The sequence below is a fragment of the Lichenostomus cassidix genome, chromosome W, assembly GCF_008360975.1.
Source record: "Lichenostomus cassidix isolate B80296 chromosome W, HeHo_3.0, whole genome shotgun sequence".
NCBI classification, from domain to species: domain Eukaryota; kingdom Metazoa; phylum Chordata; class Aves; order Passeriformes; family Meliphagidae; genus Lichenostomus; species Lichenostomus cassidix.
The window spans coordinates 16091649-16113777 of NC_139510.1; the positions used below are offsets into that span (position 1 = coordinate 16091649).

The window sequence follows — 22129 nt, forward strand, 5'->3', positions numbered from 1 at the left end:
AGGAAAAGTGGCCGGAAGATCTCAGAGGGTGAAAAAAGTGAGTGCGCCATGGAGAGACAAGCCACTTTTGATGTGTTTTATTGCTTTTTAGAAAAGTGGGGGATAAAGGTTAAGGATATAAAGAGTGATTTAATGGCGTTGACAGCATGGGGGTTGGCTAAAGGTTGTTTTATTGACCCTAACAGCATTTTTGATCGTGATGAATGGCAGAAAGTGGGGGATAAGTTGAGGGATGCTATTCTTGAAGATGATAAGGCTGGGAAAAAACTAGGCAAAGTGTGGAAGATAGTTACTAATGCCCTGGATCAGTATCACGCAGAACAGAGGGCGGCTAGGGCTGCTTCTGAGCGGCTGAGTCCACCTCCCCCGTCTACCTCAGGGCAAGGTAACGAGCGATTGTGGTCACTGCCACCTTTAACAAACACAGTGCATATTCCCCCCTCCCATCCGTTAACGGAGGCGTCTGCCCCGATACGCGGCGGGGGAGGAGCGGCGCCGCATCCATTCGCCCCTCTGGCGTCTGCCCCGGTATGCGGCGGGGGAGGGGCGGCGCCGCATCCGTCCGCCCCTCCGGCTCCTGACCATGAGCAGCGCTCCGCTCTGATATCTCAGAACTCGGTTTTACAGTCACCCAGTTTGGGGAGCCCCGAACTTCCGCCTACTGGGGGTCTGGCCAGTCCCGGTGGTGCCGGTTTGGGGGCTGCGTGTCAGCTTGAAATTTATTGGAGGCGATTTACCTCACAGGCGGGTCAGGAGGGTGACGTGGAAGCTGCGACTGAGATGTTGGGGGCGTTGCCAGTAATTTACAGCCAAGAGCGGGGAGGGCTCGCTGCTTCTATTTTAACCCTAAACTGGAAAATCTTATTTCAGTTGCGAGCTACCGTGAGTGAATTCGGAATTCAGGGAGAGCCTACTAGAGAAATGCTAGATTATATCTGGGGATCAGGACTTCTGCTCCCCAACGATATCAAGGGCATTGCACAATTAATACTTACTCAACATCAGTCTCTGCTATTTAATGCTCATTGGCAGGCATGCTGCCAGGAGTCGGTGGCTGTGCAGCGCGCACCAGGTGACCCGCTGCATGGAGTCACTCTAAATGAATTGATGGGGTTAGGTCCTTATCTAAGAAGTGAGGATCAGGCACTCTTGGGACCAAACAAGATTAGAGAGTCTATGGATTTAGCTCGGAATGCTCTGGATAAAATAAAAGCCCCCGGAGGCGTCCCGTCATATATGTCCATCAAGCAGGGGTGGGATGAGCCACTGGGGTCTTTTATAGATAAGATAGCTGCAGCGGTGAAAACAGCAGGAATGGCAGAATGCATGCAAGGGACTATGTTAAAGCAGTGTGTATTGCAAAATGGAAATGGGACAGTCAGAAATCTTATCATGATCATGCCAGAGAATTGGTCCATAGAGGACCTTTCAGAGAAAGCTTCACAGTTCCTTATAGACAGTCAGGCTATGTTGATCAATGCTATTAAGGAGCTGGGGGAGGGATTAAAAGCGCAGGCAGAATGCTCTCAAAATCAAGTCCTCGGCGCACTCACACCCCTCCGGCAGCCAAGGCTACTTCCAGCATCTCAAAAAACAAAGCTCCATTGTTTTCGCTGTGGACAGCCAGGGCACTTACGGCAAAACTGCCCTGCTGGAGCAGTGTGGTGTTCTCAGTGCCAGTCTGCGTCACACAGCTCTGCAGCTTGTCGGAGATCCCAGGGAAACGGGAATCGGAGCGCGAAAGGGACTGTGACACAAATAGTAGCACCTGTCCAACAGGACCAATTGTAATCAGAGGACAGCATATGGGTGCTCTTTTGATCGGGCGTTCATCTGCAACCATGAAAGGACTGGACATTTTAACTGGATTAATCGATGCTGATTTTCAGGGTACAATTGACATTATGGCTCGGACATTTCATCCACCTATTCATATTCCTGCTGGATCTAAAATTGCTCAAGTGATCCCTATACCACAGTTGATTCAAAGTCCATCTGATCGGCCTCATCGAGGAACAGGAGGTTTTGGCTCCACAGGCCCTGCAGTTATGCTAACAGTGGATTTGAAGCAACGTCCACAAAAACGGATATCTTTGGAATATTCTGGCTATCGGATACAATTATCAGCACTTTTGGATACTGGAGCTGATGTCACGGTATTGGATGAAAACAAATGGCCTGCTCACTGGCCAGCATATGCATCTGGAGCTACTGTTTCTGGTGTAGGAGGTATCACCATGGCTCGTCGGTCACCACGTTTAAAAATTACCATCGATGACAAAGTTGTGGACTGTGTGGTACAGTTGTTACCACTTCCCCCAGGAGTAAATGCTTTAGTAGGCCATGATGTTTTGGCCCAAATGGGAGTTGTATTAACATCAGAATCGCATTTCTAGAGGGGGCCATTGCATGGGCTTTCCCCATCCGTCTCACCTGGATTACAAATGAACCTATATGGATGGAGCAATGGCCTCTGAAAAAGGAAAGTCTGGAACAAGCACACTCCTTGATACAAGAACAATTCCAACAGGGACACTTGCGTTTATCTACTAGCCCATGGAATACTCCAATTTTTGTTATAAAGAAAAAATCTGGAAAATATAGACTGCTCCATGATCTGCGTGCTGTAAATGAACAGATGCAACCTATGGGAACTTTACAACCAGGGCTCCCCAATCCCAGCATGCTACCAGATGAATGGTTTCTACTTCTTGTGGACTTAAAGGACTGTTTTTTCACCATTGGACTACATCCAGATGACATGCAGCGTTTTGCTTTTACGCTGCCCTCAATTAACCGTGAGGCACCTGCACAGCATTTTGAATGGACTGTATTACCACAGGGAATGCGGAACTCACCGACACTTTGTCAACTCTATGTGGATGCTGCTCTCAAGCCTCTCCGGACGGCCTGGCCAGAAGTAATCATCTATCACTACATGGATGATATATTACTGGCACAGAGCGCACCTTTTACTGCAGATCAGTTACATACCCTGACTAATCACTTGTGTGCTCAGGGCCTTACAATCGCCCCTGAAAAGGTACAGAACACATCACCATGGCGATATTTGGGATGGACGATAACAGACCATCAGGTTCGTCCTCAAAAACTGCAAATTCACACAAACATCCAAACCCTACATGATGCTCAGAAACTGATGGGTGACTTACAATGGCTTCGTCCTGTCATTGGTATTCCTAATGAACTGTTGAATGTTCTGCGGCCTCTACTGAAAGGCACTGAGCCAGCTACAAAAGTCACCCTCTCTACAGCACAGCAAGCGGCGATCCAGACTATCTCAGAACGTGTTGTACAAAATCATACATCGCGTCGTCTACTTGATGTGCCACTAAATATCACTGTGCTAACTGGCCCTCAATACCTTTTGGGTGCCATCACTCAGCATAAAAAGAAAACGGGGGAAAATACCCCCACCACAAATGAGGATTACAATGTTTTGGTGCTGGAATGGTTAGCACCACCCCTTCAACCACGAAAAACGATTCAGGAAAACATAATTACAATGGCAAATCTTATCAAACGTGGCCGCCAAAGGATAAGGGAGATCCAAGGAACATCGCCAGGGGAAATGCAAGTACCACTGAAGCTGGATGACCTGAACTGGTACTTACAAAATTCTATGGATCTTCAGGCAGCGTTGCTGGAAGAGGGAACCCTCATCAGTATCCGACCTCTCCAGCCTTCTACGCTGGCATGGATGTCTAATCACCGATGGCTAATAAAGCCATTGCGGTCATCCTCTCCGCTTTCAGGAGCAGTGACTGTTTATACAGATGCTGGCAAACGCTCCCGTAAAGCTGCTGCGACGTGGATGGAGGAGAAGCAATGGCGACACAAAATTATTCCTGCAACATCGGAGGACTCTTTACAAACCTTGGAACTATCAGCAGTGGTCTGGGTCTTTACCAACTGGATAGACCAACCTGTTAACATCGTCACAGATTCTCTCTATGTCGCAGACATTGCTAACAGAATTGAGGAAGAAATGGTTAAGGATGTACAAAAACGCCGACTAGCGGAACTATTGATGGTGCTTCAATGCACCATTGGCCAAAGGACTGACCCATATGCCGTGTTGCATATAAGAAGTCATCAGTGGTCAGAGGGCCTTGGAGAAGGCAATGCCAGAGCGGACCGATTGGTAGCGGTGGCGGAAGCTCCAGTATCTTCCTTTGAGAGGGCCCGCCACGCACATATGAACTTTCATCAAAATGCAAGGGGTCTCCATAAGGGTTTTGGAATTCCACTGGCAGAAGCCAGGGCCATAGTGCGGGCCTGCCCTATTTGTAGTTTTCATAACCAGGGTGTTGGTTTGGGTATGGGAGTGAACCCCAAGGGGTTACAAGCTAATGAGTTATGGCAGATGGATGTAACACATTTCCCTGAATTCGGTAGATTAAAATATGTCCATGTTTGCATTGACACATACAGCCACATGATATGGGCAACATTACAGCCCGGCGAAAGAGCCCGGGATGTTATAAGGCACCTTGCTAGTTGCTTTGCCGTATTGGGCAAACCCAAAGCTATCAAAACAGACAATGGACCAGCTTATTGTAGTGCCTTGGTGAAAAAATACATGCAACTTTGGGATATAAAACATACTACAGGAATTCCTCACTCCCCAACGGGGCAGGCAATGGTAGAACGAGCAAATGCAACAATAAAGGGTTACCTGGCAAAACATAAGGAGGTCTCAGATAGTAGAGAAAGGCTTTCTAAAACCCTGTTTGTGCTAAATCATCTGTGTATATTTGGAGATCAGGATTTACCACCTATCTTAATTCATCACAAGGGAGTGGCACAGCCACCGGTACCACGCATGAAGGTCCTATATAAGGACCCCAAAACAGGCATCTGGGAGGGTCCAGTAGAGGTCATATATTCTGGCAGAGGTTATTTTTGTGTATCTTCCTCCACAGGCCCCCTTTGGGTTCCTAGCTGCTGGGTGAAGCCTGCACTTGATCAACCTGGCACGGCTACAAGTGCCCCCGATACCGCCGATCGATGAAACACCACGACTGATTCGGCTTCTACATTGTGCTCTTGATCCTATCTTGCGGCGAGCTGGGGTTCCAGTCGAGCGTTGGCAGACTTTATTAGAATTAAGAGATATTATAAATAGATTAGGCTCTGTACCCCCTTACCTGAATAGATACCCTTGTAGAAATTGTGCTAAGCTGTGGTGTCAGGCATGGTTACTTATTAAGTGTGGTATTTGTAAGAAACAGTGGTGGGTCCATCAAGAAGTGTATAATATTGTTGTTTGGCTTGCATTAATACACGCATAACTCAATTGACTTTGCACATAACAGGCTGCAACAAGCTTTAGCCGCATTTACAGGGCTGCCTGATTGGCAAGGTTTGCAATTATTTGAATCTGAAGAGCAAAAAGTTATAGCCTGGTTACGTTGGGAGGCCCAAGATGCAGTAAATTGGGCAACATCAAACTTTGGATCTCTTGGGGAGCCGAGCTCTTAATGCAAGTGGCAATGAAACAGGCTGCATAACTTTTGGTAGCCCCATAGTGATTCCTAACAGCACCTGGTTGACTCCCCATACGGCAGAATATGCTAACATCTCTGCCCAATGTGGTCCACATGGAAGTTATGGCTGGGGCAGTGGTTATATACAAATTTGGGCCAATAAAAGTGCCCTTGCCCTTCCACCAGGTGTATTTCTCATTTGTGGAGACCGTGCATGGCAGGGAGTTCCGAAAGGTGCTTATGGGGGACCATGTTATTTGGGCAAACTCACTTTACTTGCCATGAATAAAACCACTGCAGCCAATTTAATGCGGTCCAGAAAGAGACGCAGTCTTACTTTGATGTAAACTGCAATGATGAAGTAGGCCTATGGAATAAACCGTCTCGGGTTTTTGATGGCCTATTCGGAATTCCATGGGGTGACTGGGGTATAACAGGATGGCTTCGCTATATCTTGCAAGTAGGATTAGTGATTTTACTTGTCCTTGTTGGCATAGCTGTTATTCTACCTTGTGCTTTGCGATGTTTGAAAAGATCATTATCACAGACAGTGAATCAGCTTTGGCTCGCACAAACGCGTAAAGAAAACAGGGGAATTGTGGAAAGCTGGCTTCTAGAGAAGGGACACGCAGATGTAGATAGATTGCTTCTTAACAAGCCGCTTCTTAACAATAGCCATATTCAGCCAACTATTAATTAGATACCTTCGTCCAATCAGCGATCTAAGGTCACCACGACTTTCTGCAACATAGGAGTCGTGGGGGCCGTCTAGAATGCGTTAATTGGTAACAGATATGCAGAAATCAGGCACTATAGGTAAACATAGATACATGTTAAGGCAAGTAGCCAAACTTAGGGCGTGGAAGTATATAACCAATAGTATTGTATGATTACAGAATATGCATGAGTTAGTTAACTACACTATAAATTGTATGCTGTAAATCAATAAACTGAAGCTTGTGGTAAATTCATATTGGATTGTCAAGCCTCCGTTTCTCGGCATTGGGGTTTTGTTAGCAATATTACCCAACCTGCTAGAGAAGTAGAGGATGAAGCTTCCTGGCTCCTCACCTATTTCTTTCCCTGTAAATCTGGTATAGCACCTTTTGAAAATGTTCAGTTTCCCGTGGACGTTAAAGAGACCATTAACCTAGTAGTACAGGTGTTTTACCTGGCAACTTCCATATATATGGTGTTCTGCTTTTCCAGAATGAGGGCTGAGAGGCCAAGAGGGGCTGAGCAGGAGCAGACACCTGCCCCAGATGCAGGAAAATTTGAATGGTGTGGAGTATGGGAGGACATAGGTAAAACTTTAAAGAAATTCTCTGACCCAATAGATTGGGAGTTTCCCCCTGGACAAATCCCGAGACCAGCTGAGGTGAGGAAGTATCTCAAAGAGAAATGCAGAGACAACTGCAGTGCAATATGTTGGGCCCTGGCATATGCTTATCGTACATTGCCAAATGCTATAGAACAAAAAGACAAGAAGCCTAAGCCAGTGGCAGTTGCTCCTGTTACAAGAAGCAGGAAAACCCAAGTCAAGACTGATCGCCCAGGTGACGGCAGGGAGGGATCCTCAAAGTCAGCAACTGAGTCAGAGATCATTGTCGAATCCACGACTGTGAGAGACCTTCGCGGCCTAAGAAAAGATTATGTCCAACGAGATAATGAATCTATAATTAGTTAGTTAGTCTGTCTTTAGGATGCTACAGGTGACGTTACACTTCTAGACAGTAACGGGGCAAGGCATTTGGGAACCGTGTCACGTGACCCATATATCAACCGAATGGCACGGGATGGGCTGACTCTGACAGCCTCTGGAGGCAAGTTTTCAAAGGTGCGAGGGAAAGATACCTATGCCCCGAAGATGTCTATATACAACAAACTCTGTGGAAGACCATAGAACAAGGGATTCAACACTTGAGAGAAGCGGCAGTGGTAGAGATTGTCTTCCCAGAGGACATAGCAAACCCAGCCCTGCTTGTGGATCCAGATGTGGAAGAATGTACACCTGTGATGTGGCAGAAACTCGTATGACTTGGGCCACCAGAATACGCTTCTGCTTTAGCAATGATGAAGCAAGATAACGGGCATGAGACCGTGAGACCGTGCTTGATATGGCAAGGAAGCTCCAAACGTATGCAAATGCTGTGCATGGTCCAACGAATGCAAGAATCTCAGCTATGGAAACACGTCTGCTGAAACTAGAAGATAAAATAGAGGAGAATCATGAGAAACTCAGTAAGGAGAGTAAAGAGGGCCTTCTCCAAATCTCGGCAATACAGGTCAGAAGTTCTGTTACCAGACGCAGACGTTCCCCAGCTATTTGGAGCGGGTAGACCCCTCGACATGAGTTGTAGTATTTCCTGTATGAAAGTGGAGAAAACATAAGGAGGTTGGATGGACAACCCACCGCTGTTCTGGCATGACGAGTGCATGAATTGAAGGAGGGCAAGACTCAGGGAGGGAACTCCACCAGAAGGAGTGTAGCTCTACTCAATATGTCTGATTCCCTTGAAGGAACCTCTAATACGCATGCCCACCAGGGTTAGAGGGGCCCTGCCTCTAGCCAGATAGAGGCCAAAAAACCCGTGGTTTTTGGACTGTGTGGATTCGATGGCCTGGCACATCAGAGCCACAAGAATACGAAGCTTTAGTTGACACTGGTGGGCAGTGCACGATAATTCCATCGCGACGTGTGGGGACAGAACCTGTTTCTATTGCCAGCGTGACAAGAGGATCACAAGACTTGACCCTGGTGAAAGCTGAAGTGAGCCCGACTGGAAAAGAGTGGAAAAAATATTCCATTGTGACTGGCCCAGAGGCCCCATGTATTCTAGGCATAGACTTCCTCCGAAATGCATATTTCAAAGACCCAAAGGGACTCAAGTGGGCATTTGGGATAGCTGCTGTGGAGACAGAGGGCATTACGCAATTGAACGCCTTGCCTGGACTATCAGAGAACCCATCTGCAGTAGGACTCCTGAAAGGGGTAGAGCAACAAGTACCGATTGCAATCTTGATTGCGGACCGCCGACAGTACTGGACAAATCGAGATGCTGTAATTCCCATTCACAAGTTGATCCGTGAACTAAAGAGCCAAGGGGTGGTCAGCAAGACCCATTCATCCTTCAACAGCCCCATTTAGCCTGTGCGTAAATCTGAAGGAGAATGGAGATTGACTGTGGACTATCGTGCCTTGAATGAGGTGACTCCACCTCTGAGCACTGCTGTGCCAGACAGGTTGGAGCTCCAGTATGAGCTGAAGACCAAGGCAACAAAGTGGTATGCCACTATTGACATCGCAAATGCATTTTTCTTCATTCCTCTGGCTGCAGAGTGCAGGCCTCAGTTTGCCTTCACCTAGAGGGGCATGCAATATACCTAGAACCGACTGCCCCAGGGGTGGAAACACAGTCCCACCATTTGCCTTGGACTGATCCAAAATGCGCTGGAAAAGGGTGGGGCTCCAGAACATCTGAAGTACATCCATGAAATCATTGCGTGGAGAAACACAGCAGAAGAAGTAATGGAGAAAAGAGAGAAAATCATCCAGATTCTCCTAGAAGCCAGCTTCACCATTAAAAAAAGCAAAGTCAAGGGACCAGCCAAAGAGATCGAGTTCCTGGGGGTGAAGCGGCAAGATGGACGGCATCAGATTCCCACTGAAGTCATCAATAAAATCACCGCAACGTCTCCACCAACCAACAAGGAGACACAAGCTTTCCTGGGAGCCATAGGCTTTTGGAGAATGCATATTCCTGAGTACAGCCAAATTGTGAACCCACTCTACCTGGTTACCTGTAAGAAAAATGATTTCCCCTGGGGCCCTGAACAGCAGCAAGTTTTCACCCAAATCAAGGAGGAGATTGCTCATGCAGTAGCCCTTGGCCCAGTCAAGATGGGACCGGAAGTAAAGAATGTGCTCTACTCTGCAGCTGGGAGCCATGGTTTGTCCTGGAGCCTTTGGCAGAAGGTGCCTGGTGAGACTCAGAGTCGTCCAGTGGAATTCTGGAGCCGAAGCTACAGAGGGTCCGAAGCCAACTACACCCCAACAGAGAAAGAAATCCTGGCAGCTTACGAAGGAGTCCAAGCTGCCTCAGAGGTAATCAGCACGGAAGCACAACTCCTCCTGGCACCCCGATTACCAGTGCTGGGGGGTGGATGTTCAAAGCAGAAGTTCCCTCTACTCACCATGCCACCAATGGCACATGGAGCAAATGGATTGCCCTCATCACACAGCGCACCCGTATGGGAAATCTGAATCGCCCTGAGATTTTGGAAATAATTACAAATTGGCCTGAAGGTGAAAATTTTTGTCTAATTGATGAAGAGGAGCAGGAACAGGTGACTCGTGCAGAGAAAGCTCCACCCTACAACCAACTGCCACAAGATGAAACACGCTACACTCTTTTCACTAATGGTTCCTGTCGACTTGTAGGGACAAAACGAAAATGAAAAGCAGCCGTATGGAGCCTGTCCTAGGTCACAATAGAGATGTATTTAAGGATTCTATTACCACCAGCTGTGGGCCATTAGCTGTTATCTCCTGCTATGACTCACCCCTGGTAACAGACAATGGCCCATCAAGAAGCCACCACATGACTCATGGACTTATCTCATCCTATTGTGAGATGCTCCACCCAGGAGGGAGGAGCCAAGCATTCCCACCGGGATATTACCTGGCCTTGGAACTGCATAAGTTAGCCCTGTCTACTGGGTTCCCAGAGGACAAGAGCTACCACTGGACCTTCAGGTGGAGACCAGACTTTCCATAGGATCACCGCTTGAATTGAACTACTTCAGTTGGACTGCTACCACCACCCTAACAGGGTGTCAGGTTGTATCTGACTTTTTCAGTGCTTTTCCTTGTATTATTTCACTTATTTTAATTTTTTTTCCTGTTAAATTTTAATCCTGATTTGCGATCTCCCATTGGTTTGTTTTCAAACTAATACAGAGCCCCACACAACGGGTCGCAGAAGCTACTGAAGGAGAAGGTAGATCAAGTCAACTCGCTGAGCTCAAAGCCGTTCAGTTAGCCTTAGACTAAGAAAGAGAAAGGTGGCCAAAGCTCTATCTCTACACTGATTCATGGATGGTAGCCAATGCTCTGTGGAGTTGGCTGGAAAAGTGGAAAAAGGCCAACTGGCAGCATAGGTGTTGGAGGTTGGGGAAGTTGGAATTCTACTCCATCCTGTTACTAGGAGACAAATGGCTGGGTGCTCAGAGCTATTAAATCTTTTGTAAGAGACAAAGACTCTGGGCTGGGTGTGGTGTGGAGAGGAAGCCTTCTCGGCCGGACGGGCACTCGTTCGTGGTCGGACACCTGGAGGAAAGCAACTGCTTTTAGCTTCTGGCTGCGACCACGGGAGATCCAACTGTGCTCTGCTTTTCTCTTCCTGGCTGGGTGAGCTTTGATTCAACCTCTTTCCCCACCGGGAGTGCACGTTTTCCCTGCTGTGTATTTTTTCACAGCAGCTGCAGGGGAGTCCGGCTTTCCCTGCCGCACACCCCATTTTCGCCACGTGAGACCGCGGCATCTGCTGTGACTGCAGAGTCCCTGCTACCTCGCTGGCTAGCCCGGGAGAGCCAGCCCCTGCCCCCTGCTGCCCTGCTTTTGCTGCTCCGAGCTGCCTGCCTGCTTCTCAGCCTGCCTGCTATTACCAGCTGGGTGAGGCCGACCTGACCCTGTGCCTCAGCGCCACCTGCAGCCACTCGGGAGTCATCGCACCTGCCCTGCCCGGCTGGGAGCTCAACAGCGCCCCTGCTGCTTTCAACCGTAATTACACCACGCGGGAAAGTGCTCAGCAGCTCAAAAGACACCGGCTACCGGTTTTCTGGTTCTGTTTGTTGTTGTTATTCTTGTTTTTATTCTTGTTATTGCTTGTTTACTCTGCTATAGATACTAGTAAAGAACTGTTATTTTTTTCCCCATACGTCTGCCTGAAAGCCCTTGATTTCAAAATTAAAATAATTCAGAGAGAAGGAAGGTCACATTCTCTGTTCTAAGGGAGGGTTGCACCTCTCTTAGCAGGCACCTGTCTTTCAAACCAAGACAGTCGGAAAAAATCAATTTGGGCTGCTGAAGAGTGGAAAGACATCGCTGCCCGGGCAGAGAAACTACCTGTGAAGGTCCGACATGTAGATGCCCATGTCCCCAAAAGCCGAGCTAATGAACAGCACCGAAACAATGAACAGGTAGATCAGGCTGCAAAGATAAAAGTGTCCCAGGTAAACTTGGATTGGCAACATAAGAAAGACTTGTTCCTAGCTCGATGGGCCCATGATGCCTCAGGCCATCAGGGTAGAGATGCCACCTATAAGTGGGCACAAAACCAAAGAGTAGGTTTGACCATGGACTGTATCTCCCAGGTTATCCATAACTGTGAGACGTGTGCTGAGATCAAACAGGCCAAGTGGATGAAACCCCTATGGTATGGAGGAAGGTGGTCCAAATACAAGTATAGTGAGGCCTAGCAGTTTGACTACATCACAGTGCCTCAAGCCCACCATGGCAAGTGCTATGTGCTCACAATGGTAGAAGCCACCACTGGGTTGCTGGAGACCTACCCTGTGCCTCATGCTACTGCCCGTAACACCATCCTGGGCCTTGAAAACCAAGTCCTGTAGAAGCATGGTACCCCTGAGAGAATTGAGTCAGACAATGGGACTCATTTTAAAAATAGCCTCATAAACACCTGGGCTGGGGAACATAGCATCGAGTGGGTGTATCATATCCCTTATCATGCACCAGCCACTGGCAAAGTAGAACGGTACAATGGACTGTTAAAAACCATCTTGAAGGCACTAGCTGGGGGGACTTTCAAAAACTGAAAGTGGCATTTAGCAAAAGCCACCTGGTTAGTTAACACCCGAGGCCCCATCAACCGAACAAGCCGTGACCAATCTGAACCCTTGCATACAGTGGACGGAGACAAGGTCCCAGCTGTACATGCGAGAGGCTTGTTACAAAAGACTGTCTGGATTAATTCTGCATCACATAAAGACAAACCCATCCGTGGGGTTGTCTTTGCTCAGGGACCAGGTAGTACTTGGTGGGTAATGCAGGAAGATGGAGAAACACAATGTATCCCTCAGAGAGATTTAATTTTGGGGGAGGGCCACGTGTAATGTTGAAATGCCTACGTACCACTGCTTGCTGAATGACACTGCCGCTATTTTTATATAGCTATATGTATATATGTATATGTGTGTGTTTAAAGTTGAAAAATATTAGAGTGGACTTTAAGCCAAGGATATGGAATAAGGGGTGGAATGTCATGGGGTGATGTTATGATAATCCTGTATTCCCTATCATTTGCTCGTATGCTCAGAAATGTGGTCCTGTAGCTTTAACTGCATTCAGCAGCTGGGAGAAGCACGGGTTGTTTTGAAACTCTTCCCCAAGCTTCTCCACTGGGGAGCAAGGGGGAGGAAAGGACATTCCTTTGGCTGGCTGCTGCTGCTGCTGTCGGGGCTGCTAGCTTTCTGCCCTGGGATTGCTTCTTCGTCGTCTCCTTTGGACCCTTTCTTTTGATTTATTTTCTCGCACGGAAAACCCGAGGAGCTCCCAGAGGATGGCAGATGAGAATCCTCCAGGGAGCTACCAGAGCAACTCCGCCCAGCTCTCCCCCTCCAGGACCCCCGGAGAGGGGAAACTACATCTGAGGAAAAGGACACTAAAGTTTACCAGCTGTTTACTCGGGTTTAATAACTCCTTTTCCCCCTGTTTTCCCCTTCCCCTGTGCCTTGCAAGGCACTCTGCGTGTTCTGATAAATAAATTGGGGTTTTTTTCACTTTCATCTAAGAAATTATGTTGTGGTGGGGGAGTGGAGGTTTCCAGAAGCACTTGGCTTTTCGGGGAGGCGTTTGTTCGGAGCACTTTCCACCTAGAGATATTATAACTTGATTCCTAATTATTTCCCTGAACTTGTGGTAGCAAAAAGAACAGTGGTCTAATATACCCTACATAACATATCCCTGACCAGTTTGGGGGTAACCGGCTGTCTTGGATTGATGTTATGATAATCCTTTATCCCCTATCGTTGGCTTTTATGCTCAAGAAAAATGTAGTCCTGTCGCTTTAACTACGTTCAGCCACAGAGAGAAACGTGGGTTGTTTTGAAAACTTTTTCCCCAAGCCTCGCTGCGGGGGAGGATTCTTCGCTCGGCAGAGACTGTGTGCTGGATGGCGGTCGGAGTGAGCTCTGTTCCAGTTCTTTTTTTTTTTTCCTTTTTTTCTTTTTTTTTTTTTTTCTTCATTTGGACCCCTTTTCTTTGATCTGCTTTGTTGCCCGAAGACCCAAGAGAGCCAGAGGACAGCAGAGCTCTCGGGGAGCTCCACCCGGCCCCGGGGGGGGGCGAGGAGGAGAGGGGCTGCGTCTGAAGAAAAGGACTTTTTAATCAAGTTGAATAACTCCTTTTCACCTTGGTTTCCCTTTCCCCTGTGCCTTGCAGGGCACGCTGCATGGTTTTGTTAAATAAATAGTTTTTTCTTCACTTCCATCTAAGAAATTCTGTTGTGGGTGGGGGAGGGGGTGTCGGGGCCCTTCGCTCTCGGAGGAGAGAGAGTTTTATCATTAATCCGGGACAATATTTGGTGCCCAACCAAGGGGGCCTTGATTACTTGTTCTACACCTTTTGTGGGGTTAGAGAAAATGAAGAAAAAACCCCTAATAATTACATTCTGGTTTTAAACGCTTTGTATTGAATTAGAGCCATCAGTAGTCAGTATGCTGTTTGATGGGAGGTTGTTTGATGTAATACTGTCTGTTTGGCACATAGGTTTGTTTCCCTACCAACAGGTAGGGGCAATCTTGTCCCTAATGTATAATTTCCACCAGTCAGGGACACGACTTCGGCTTGTTATAGTAGTGTGCGTGATACTGACGATCTGTAAGAAGGTATGTGTGGCAGGACAAACACCCCCCCCCCCTTCTCTCTCTCCCTGATTGCTGGCCGGAGATCGATGGCTCAGATTAAGTCAATAGCTTTATCCGGACTATCAATGCTGGCATCTGGAACTCAGAGTGAGACACTGAGAGAATGTGAAGAATTTTCAAGTGACCACAAATACACACTCTTTTCCCTATAAAACACTACAAAAATCTCAGCAAAAGTAGAAGCTTTCTACATGGACATTGGAGCGTGAAGTAAAGCCTTCTCCCCTGAGCTTGGACGGAGGCTCTGTGGTTACTTCCCCGAGGGATTAAAAGAGGATCTGGTGCATCCCCAGCTCCAAAAATTGGATTTGGTAAGAAGCATTAAGTTTCCTAAATTGTATTCTTCTTTGCTAGCTACAATAATATTAATAGGTACCTTCTTCATTTTTAGCGCTGTATTGTTTTTAATCTCCCTATTTTGGGCAACATATATATATGTTTGTTTTAGCTATGAATAGCTTTTCATGTTTTGTGTAGTAAAATTTGTCTAGTTCTTTGTTCCGTTCTCACCTGTGTCTAATAAACCATAATCTATTTTACATTAGACATAAATCGGCTGTCTTTATAAGAACTTATGAGTGAGACTGGGTTTTGACGGTGCTGGTCACTGAATAGGTTTGGTCACTAGTTGCCATAGGCCTAGGCAACTGGTAAAATCTATATACCCTCTGTTTCCATTCGTTACAGTATGAGAAACAGTTAAAGATGTACATGCTCTGTTACTTTCCTCCTCTAGTTTTAGTAACCTGTTTTGGAGTTTTGTTAGTAATATTACCCAGCCTGCTAGAGAAGTAGAGGGTGAAGCTTCCTGGCTCCTCACCCATCTCTTTCCCTTTAAATCTGGTATATCATCTTTTGAGAATACTCAGTTTCCCCTGGATGTTAAAGAAACCATTAACTTGGTAGTACAGGTGCTTTACCTGGTAGGTTCCATGTATATGATGTTCAGTTTTACCAGAATGAGGGCTGAGAAGTCCAGAGGGGCTGAGCAGGAGCAGGCACCTAATCCAGATGTGAAGAAATTTGAATGGTGTGGAGTATGGGAGGACATAGGTAAAACTTTAAAGAAATTCTCTGACCCAATAGATTGGGAATTTCCCCCTGGACAAATCCCGAGACCAGCTGAGGTGAGGAAGTATCTCAAAGAGAAATGCAGTGACAACTGTAGTGCAATATGTTGGGCCCTGGCATATGCTTATCGTACATTGTCAAATGCTATAGAACAAAAAGACAAGAAGCCTAAGCCAGTGGCAGTTGCTCCTGTTACGAGAAGCAGGAAAGCCCAAGTCAAGACTGATCACTCAGATGACAGTGGGGAGGGATCCTCAAGGTCAGCAACTGAGTCAGAGGTCATTGTTGAATCCATGAATGTAAGAGACCTTCACAGCCTAAGAAAAGATTATGTCCAACAAGATGATGAATCTGTAATTAGTTGGTTAATCCGTCTTTGAGATGCCGCAGGTGATGTTACACTTCCAGATCCTACTGAGGCAAGGCATTTAGGGACTGTGTCATGTGACCCAGATATCAACCAAACTATACGAGATGGGCCTGACTGCTGCAATCTCTGGAGACGAGCTATCGGAGCCGCGAGAGGAAGATACCTACATCCCGACGATCTCTATTCGCAATAAACCCAGTGGGGAAACATAGAACAAGAGATTCAACTCTTGAGAGAAATGGCGGTGGTAGAAATTGTCTTCTCAGGGGACATAGCAAACCCGGATCCGATTATGGACCCAGATAAGATAGAATGTACACCTGTGATGTGGCGGAAACGCCTAAAGCTTGGGCCATCAGAGTATGCTTCTGCTTTAGCCATTATGAAGCAAGATGATGGGCATGAAACCGTGTGTGATATGACAAGAAAGCTCCGAGCATATGCAGATGTCGTGCATAGCCCAATGAATGCAAGAATCTCAGCTGTGGAAACAAATCTGCAGAAACTAGAAAATAAGATAGAGGAGAATCATGAGAAACTCAGTAAAGAGATTATAGACAGCCTTCTCCAAATTTCGGGAGTACAAATCAGAGGTTCTGTTACCCCACGCAGACGCTCCCCAGCAATAAGAACTAGATATATCCCTCGATGTAAGTTGTGGTATTTCCTGTGTGACAGTGGAGAAAACATGAACAGGTGGGATGGACAACCCACTACTGTCCCGGCACAATGAGTGAGTGAATTGAAGGAGGGCAAGACTCAGAGAGGGAACTCCACCAGAAGGGAAGTAGCTCCAGTCAACGTGTCTGATCCCCTTGAAGGAACCTCTAACATGAATGCCCACCATGGTCAGAGGGGCCCTGCCTCTAGCCAGGTAGAGGCCAGGGAAAACCGTATTTTTTGGACAGTGTGGATTCGATGGCCTGGCGCATCAGAGCCACAAGAATACGAGGCTTTAGTTGACACTGGTGCACAAGGCACGATAATCCCATCACGACATGTGGGGACAGAACCTGTTTCTATTTCCGGCGTGACAGGAGGATCACAAGACTTGACCCTGGTGAAAGCTGAGGTGAGCTTGACTGGAAGAGAGTGGAAAGAACATTCCATTGTGACTGGCCCAGAGACCCCATATATTTTGGGTATAGACTTCCTCCGAAATGCATATTTCAAAGACCCAAAGGGACTCAAGTGGGCATTTGGGATAGCTGCTGTGGAGACAGAGGGCATTAAGCAATTGAACACCCTGCCTGGACTGTCAGAGAACCCATCTGCAGGAGCACTCCTGAAAGGGGTAGAGCAACAAGTACCGATTGCAACCTTGATTGTGCACCGCCGACAGTACTGGACACTACGTGATGCCGTGATTCCCATTCACAAACTAATCTGTGAGCTGGAGAGCCAAGGGGTGGTCAGCAGGACCCATTCATCCTTTAACAGTCCCATCTGGCCTGTGTGAAAATCTGATGGAGAATGGAGATTGACTGTGGACTATCGTGCCTTGAATGAGGTGACTCCACCTCTGAGTGCTGCCGTGCCAGACATGCTGGAGCTCCAGTATGAGGTAGAGTCCAAAGCAGCAAAGTGGTATGCCACTATTGACATTGCAAATGCATTTTTCTCCATTCCTCTGGCTGCAGAGTGCAGACCTCAGTTTGCTTTCACCTGGAAGGGCGTGCAGTACATGTGGAACCTACTGCTCAAGGGGTGGAAACACAGACCCACCATTTGTCATGGACTGATCCAGGCTGCATTGGAAAAGGGTGGGACTCCAGAACATTTGCAATACATTGACGACATCATTGTGTGGGGGGACACAGCAGAAGAAGTATTTGAGAAAGGAAAGGAAATCATCCAGATTCTCCGGGAAGGCGGTTTCGCCGTAAAGAAGAGCCAAGTCAAGGGGCCTTCCAAAGAGATCCAGTTCCTAGGAGTGAAGTGTCAAGATGGATGGTATCAGATTCCTACTGAGGTTATCAATAAAATCACCGCAATATCTCCACCAACCAACAAGAAAGAGACGCAAGCTTTCCTGGGAGCTATAGGCTTTTGGAGAATGCACATTCCTGAGTATAGCCAAATTGTGAGCCCTCTCTACCTGGTTACCCGTAAGAAAAATGATTTCCACTGGGGCCCTGAACAACAGCGAGCTTTAACCCAGATCAAGCAGAAGACTGCTCATGCAGTAGCCCTTGGCCCAGTCAGGACAGGGCCAGAAGTAAAGAATGTGCTTTACTCTGCAGCTGGGAGCCATGGCCTGTCCTGGAGCCTTTAGCAGAAGGTGTCTGGTGAGACTCAGGGTCGTCCATTGGGATTCTGGAGCCGAAGTTACAGAGGGTCTGAAGCCAACTACACCCCAACAGAGAAAGAAATCTTGGCAGCATACCAAGGAGTCCGAGCTGCCTCAGGGGTAATTGGCACAGAAGCACAACTCCTCCTGGCACCTCGACTACCGGTGCTGGGGTGGATGTTTAAAGCAGAGGTTCCCTCTACTCACCATGCCGCCAATGGCACATGGAGCAAATGGATTGCCCTTATCACACAGCGTGCCCATATGGGAAATCTGAATTGCCCTGGGATTTTGGAAATAATTACAAATTGGCCTGAAAGTGAAGATTTTAGTCTGATTGAGGAAGAGGAGCTGGAACAGGTGACTCATGCGGAGGAAGCTCCACCATACAACCAACTGCCAGCAGACGAAAAACACTATGCTCTTTTCACTGATGGTTCCTGTCGTCTTGTAGGGACAAAACGAAAATGGAAAGCAGCTGTGTGGAGCCCCACATGACGGGTTGCAGAAGCTAGGGAAGAAGAGGGTGGATCGAGTCAATTCGCTGAGCTCAAAGCTGTTCGGTTAGCCCTGGACATGGCTGAAAGAGAGAAGTGGCCAAAGCTCTACCTCTATACTGATTCATGGATGGTAGCCAATGCTCTATGGGGTTGGCTGGAAAAGTGGAAGAAGGCTGGTTGGCAGCATAGGAGAAAAGCAATTTGGGCTGCTGAAGAGTGGAAAGACATCGCTAGCCAGGCAGAGAGACTACCTGTGAAAGTCCGCCATGTAGATGCCCATGTCCCCAAGAGTCGAGACAGTGAAGAACACCGAAACAATGAACAGGTAGATCAGGCTGCACAGATAAAGGTGTCCCAGGTTGACTTGGATAGGCAGCATAAGGGAGATTTATTCCTAGCTCGATGGGCCCATGATGCCTCAGGCCATCAGGGCAGAGATGCCACCTATAAGTGGGCACGAGACCGAGGGATGGATCTAACCATGGACTGCATTTCTCAAGTTATCCATGACTGTGAAACATGTGCTGCCATCAAGCAAGCCAAGCAGGTGAAACCCCTGTGGTATGGAGGAAGGTGGTAAAAATACAAGTATGGAGAGGCCTGGCAGATTGATTACATCACACTGCCTCAGACCCGCCATGGCAAGCGCTATGTGCTCACAATGGTAGAAGCCACCACTGGGTGGCTGGAGACCTACCCTGTGCCTCATGCCACTGCTCGTAACACCATCCTGGGCCTTGAAAACCAAGTCCTGTGGAGGCATGGTACTCCTGAGAGAATTGAGTCAGATAACGGAACTCATTTTAAAAATGGCCTCATAAACAACTGGGCTAGAGACCATGGCATTGAGTGGGTGTACCACATTCCTTATCATGCACCTGCTGCTGACAAAGTGGAACGGTATAATGGACTGTTAAAAACCACCCTAAAGGCACCGTGTAGGGGAACTTATAAGAATTGGGAGCGACATTTAGCAGAGGCCACCTGGTTAGTCAATACCCGAGGCTCCATCAACCGAGCAGGTCCTGCCCAATCTGAGCTTCTACATACAGTGGATGGAGACAAGGTTCCAGCAGTACATGCCAGAGGCTTAGTAGGGAAAACTGTCTGGATTGACTCTGCCTCACATAAAGACAAACCCATCCGTGGGGTTGTCTTTGCTCAGGGACCAGGGTGTACTTGGTGGATAATGCAGGAAGATGGAGAAACATGATGTGTCCCTCAGGGAGGTTTAATTTTGGGTGAGGGCCGCATGTAAGGTTGGGATGGCAACATATCACCGTTTGCTGAATGACATTACTTGTACATAGTTATATGTATATATGTATATATGTATGCGTATGTTTAGAGTTGGAAGATGTTAGGGTGGGCTTTAAGCCAACGCTATGGAATAAGGGGTGGAATGTCTTGGAATGATGTTATGATAATCCTTTATTCCCTATGGTTGGCTTATATGCTAAAAAAAATGTGGTCCTGTCACTTTGACTACGTTCAGCCACAGAGAGAAACGCGGGTTGTTTTAAAAACTTTTCCCCATGGCTGGCTGCAGGGGGAGCGAGGACGAGGAAGGGAGGATTCTTTTTCGCTCGGCAGAGACTGTGCACTGGGACGGCTGTTTGGAGTGGGCTCTGTTCCAGTTTTTTTTCTTTCTTCTTTTTTTCATTTTTGTGATAAATACATGTCATAATGTTGGCTTTTCACAAATATTACAATGGATACTATGTGTATTGTTTTAATTCTTTTCTTATAGAGGTAGCCTGGTTGTGAAAAATTGCTGTGTAATGATGACTAAGGTCTTTCTTTCTAGTACTAGCTAAGTTTAATAGTAGTAAAATGGCTGTTATAGTTTTATTAGAATGCTTGAACTGTCTGCTTGAACTGGATAACATCCCACAAATGGACCCTGCCTCTGACATTCCAACTATCGGCACCTGTCACCTGCAGGAACTACAATCTGGGAATGATAACAGAATCAATGAAAGACGACTGTGCATGCTCTGAGGAGGCGGATCAGTTCCCAGAACATGCAAAATAGTTTGGAGAAAAATATGAATATGTATAACTGTTTATGAATATGCATTAGGCTGAAGAGTATGTAAAGGGTGTCTCTGTCCATACCAGGTGTGCTTTTTTTGGCTGAATGCCAAAGCACCCAGCGCTGACCTTTTGCTTTTATCTGTCCCCTATTGTCTTTTATTAAACCTTTTTAATCCTAACAGGAGAGTGAACCTTGTTTTTCACAATTGGGGGCTCGTCCGGGAGCGACACCTCACCTCCGAGACCCTGGGAGACTCTGAGCGGGGGAGGGTACCCCCGCCGAGTTCGACGGCCCGCTCTGTTTCTTCCAGCGGGAACCGGCAGGTAGCAGGTTGGAATCCCGTGAACAAGAAGGGACGAATAAAAGCAAAAGAAAGAGGGAAGGCTCCATAAAAAGCCACGGCAGGGAAGCCCCACAAATTTTTCGTGCACGAAGATTCTGACAGAAAACACGGATTGTGAGTATTTTCTGGGAAGGGGCGGATACTGGGGATTGACTGTGTGTGTGTGTGAGACGCAAGCTGGCTACCAGACTTGCGAAGCGAGTGAGGGGGTCTCTGATACTGTGGTTCCGCTGTTTCGCAAGAAACACGGCCAGGAAGGAGACGAAGCGTAAGGAAAAAGGAGTGAAAGATCCCCCGGGGGTAACTGGGACGGGGTCCCAGGGAAGGGGTTGGACCCCTAGGAAAAAAAAGGAGCCAGGAATTTCCTAGTAAAAGTTTACTAGGAGGGTAATTGGGACAGGGTCCCAGGGAAGGGGTTGGACCCCTAGGAAAAAAAAAGGAGCCAGGAATTTCCTAGTAAAGTTTACTAGGAGGGCTAACTGGGAAGGGGTCCCAGGGAGGGGTTGGACTCCTAGGAACAGGAACCCGGAGTTTCCTGGTAGAAATCTACTGGGAGACAGGGGACGAGAGTAAAAGTCCCCAAATTCCAAGTAAGGGAAAAATTGCCAGATTGAGGGTAAAACCCACACAAAGACTAGAGAAAAAAGTACTCTGGACGGGAAGTGTGGGATAGCAGACCCAAGAGAATCTGGGACTGAAGGACCATATTTGAGAGTTTACCATTTTATTTAAAACACAGAATTTGTGAGGAATCAGTTAAAAAGTAAAAATTGCTTTATTATTGTATTGTTGTGAGTGAAAATGAACGATATAAGAAAATAAAGGTGGGAGAATGTGAATGAATGGAAAAACGTGATTAATTTAAACTCTGGTATTTGAAAGGAGGTGGATATAATATACAGGAAAGGGGGGTTTTTGTGCTATAAAGGAGGTAGAGGCATGGGTGAGAACAAAGAAAGGGGCCAGGGAGGGAAAGGAAAAATGGGACAAAAAGGAAGTAAAATAGGTTCAGGAAAAAAGGGAGAAAGGAAAGATTGGGATCCCCCGGAGTCACCCCCACC

General features: G+C 47.2%; 2 pseudogenes; both read left to right on the forward strand.

Moving 5' to 3' along the window:
* Positions 1–6534: 6534 nt before the first annotated feature.
* On the forward strand, positions 6535–8035 carry LOC146425582 (uncharacterized; annotated as a pseudogene).
* Positions 8036–15353: 7318 nt separating this feature from the next.
* LOC146425583 (uncharacterized) lies at positions 15354–17381 on the forward strand (annotated as a pseudogene).
* The last annotated feature ends 4748 nt before the right edge of the window (positions 17382–22129 follow it).